At 44.0% G+C, this 3,218-nt stretch overlaps 1 pseudogene; it reads right to left on the reverse strand.

Moving 5' to 3' along the window:
• LOC131546039 (rhodopsin-like) lies at positions 1 to 1,032 on the reverse strand (annotated as a pseudogene).
• Between the last annotated feature and the right edge of the window lie 2,186 nt (positions 1,033 to 3,218).

Here is a 3,218-nt window from a genome sequence, read left to right on the forward strand (position 1 = left end):
TTAGTGCCAACAAGGCATGTTGGGATCTTGTAAGGTATATGCCTGAGGAACACTATAGAAAAGTAGGTCACATTTCACACATACTACAGGATCCCTAATAAGTGCTCTGGAATATATCGGCCTTGATGCATTCAAAGTTTACTTGTTTTCTTGGCAAAGAAGGCTGGCACTGTCATGAAGAGAGGCCCAAATTCGCTTCCCTGATTGCAGAAGATATACCAGGCCACGCTGGCATAGGGGGTCCAGCAAATCAAGAAGCCGATGACCATGATGATGACCATGCGGGTGACCTCGCTCGGCCCTCTGGGTGGTCTCGGACTCCTGCTGCTGGGCAGCGGCTTTGACGGTGCAGACCAGGCGGCCGTAGCAGAAGAATATGACGACGAGCGGAATCATGAAGTGCACGACGAACATGTAGATGACGAAGGACTCATTGTTAACGCCAGGTACACGAGTGTAATAGTCGACTCCGCAGGAGCACTGCATGCCCTCGGGGATGTAACGGGACCAGCCCACCAGGGGAGGCACGGCACAGGAGGAGGCCATGATCCAGGTGAAGACAACACCCATGATGGCGTGGTTCTCTCCGAAGCGGAAGTTGCTCACGGGCTTACAGACGACCATCCACCTCTCGAAGGCCAGCACCACCAGGGACCAAAGGCCCATTTCACCGCCCAGGGTGGCGAAGAAGCCTTCCAGGTTGCAGCCGAGGCGTCCCAAAACGAAGTAGCCGTGCAACGAGGTGTACATCGTCGTGGTGAAGCCACCGAACACCATGAAGAGGTCTGAAACGGCGAGGTTCAGCAGAATGTAGTTGAGAGGTGTACGTAGCTTCTTGTGCTCGATGGTGACGTACAGAGTGAGGAAATTGACGGGGAAGCCGGTGAGGATGAGGAAGAACATGTACGCTGCTAGGCAGGCGTATGCCCATGGCGCCACCAGGTAGTACTGGGGATACTCGTGCGGGCTCCTAACAATGCCGGTGGCGTTGGACATAGGCACGTAGAATGCCGGTCCCTCTGTACCGTTCATGGCTGCGGTTGGATGTTTTGCTTGGCCCTTTCTGCAGTAGTGTTTGGATGGCTCGGCAGGACTGTGGAGAAACGAGGCAGGACCGTGCTACGACTTGACGGGGCGAGCGTGCACCCCACTTTATAGAGGCCCGCTTGGGATTACCTGATGTTTCCAGGCTGTCAGCACGAGTCTATTTAGGCCACAGCTAATAAAATAATCCCAGCCATCATTGCACTGCATATCTGGCAACTTATCAAGTTATTAAGGTTGTACCTGCACAAGGCAGGTAAGCAGTGATAGAAAAAACCCACACAAAACGTCCTTTGGCACACAGGCACTGAATCAATGATGAACTGGCTTTAAAGGCACAATATGTAAGATTTTCGTTATAAAATATTCAAAAACTACTTGCACAGTGTGATATATTTCATGCAGTTGTGCATTTATGTTATACCAAAAGTTCCCAAGGATTTGTAAATCCAGAGAAATTCCGATTTTAAATAATGACTCGTCCCTGGTCATTGTCCATGAACTGGCTTTAACTGAAAATTGAGTGTTTACCATTGTCCTTTTGCATTATTACACACTATTTTCCTATTTAATACTGTTAAGCTGCTTTTTACACAATCTGTATTGTTAAAAGCGCTATATAAATAAAGGTGACTTGACTTCCATCAAGCAACACCCAATGCAGAGGCCCCGGATAGGATTTGGACACATTTCAAAGTGCACAAGTGAGACAACAAAATTTCTAACCAAGATAGCACTCACGTTTTTAAGCAAACATTTGACAAAAGAAGTTTGTTCGGTTTGAAGTGATTAAAATAAATACACTTTCATGTCGTCGAACCACAAACTGTTTTGTGTTAATGTGATGACCTGTGCTGCATTAGTGCCAACAAGGCATGTTGGGATCTTGTAAGGTATATGCCTGAGGAACACTATAGAAAAGTAGGTCACATTTCACACATACTACAGGATCCCTAATAAGTGCTCTGGAATATATCGGCCTTGATGCATTCAAAGTTTACTTGTTTTCTTGGAAGTGCACTCACTACCTTGCGGATGTTAGTGCCATTCTCAAACAGTTGATCTGAAGGAACCAGAATACTCCAAGTTAACTACTGTTCTTAGTAATCAACACATTTAATCAAGCACATTAATTCAAGATTAAGAATTCATTCATCAGTCATTTTTCATTCAGGATAATAAAACCAGAGCACTAAACACAACTTATTTCCACTCTTGCATATTGTAGATTGTGTAGTGTCAGGTGGACTAAGGCTACCCTTGTCCCTGTGAAATGCCTGGGTAGACATGCTCAAGGCTCAGCATATTTCACACAGGTGGGTTTTATGAAGAGGATTTACAGATTACAGGAGAGTTACCCTACAACGAGGAGCCTTAAGCACATTAGCTGCTTGCTAGTCTCTCTACAATCCACACTGCATGGGCTGCAGGGGAAATATTGGCTGTAATTGGTCAGTATAGTCTCAATTTGCATTCCGTTCAACAATTGGTAAATATTTGAACATAAAATATTCACACAATCTGAAGTAGGCTACAATATACGGTATAAACAGAAACTTTTTGTCAGTCATTTTTGTGTAGCTCAGATCAGATTTACTTCAAGTGTCCCAAGTTTCACAGTCTTTACAGTGAGACAACATTAATGTACAGACAACACATATCAGGACAGTAACTGTATGTTACAAAATGATGCAACTGAAGCAAATCCTTTTTTTTAATTCAGCCCAATCACTGTGTACAGTAGATAGTCATTTGGCTGGTCATTTTAAATGCTGATATATGTTGTTCTTATCTATTTAATAATGCTGCTTCACAAGTGCAAAATCACTGTTGAAATATAAGTCGTTTACACTGACACTAAAACTGCATCTCAAAAGATCTGGCAAGAATATGTGCTGCTTTTTTATTATTTATTTAGTCATCGTTGGGGGTGATATGTTACAAATAACACATGCTACATGATCACATTTCTTTTTAGAAATACAGTAACTAGAAAAATAGCTTGAGGTTCTCATATGCAAACCCTTGGGGGCCTCATTTATAAAGCGTGCGTACGATCAGATTCGATCTTAGAGTGTGTGCGCGCTTAAATCCACGCCAGCGCTCATGTTTGTAAAAACTGCCTTTGACGTGGAAAAGTGTTTAGCATCACGTCAGGGTCTGAGCAGACGTAC

The sequence above is a fragment of the Onychostoma macrolepis genome, chromosome 08, assembly GCF_012432095.1.
Source record: "Onychostoma macrolepis isolate SWU-2019 chromosome 08, ASM1243209v1, whole genome shotgun sequence".
Lineage (NCBI taxonomy): Eukaryota > Metazoa > Chordata > Actinopteri > Cypriniformes > Cyprinidae > Onychostoma > Onychostoma macrolepis.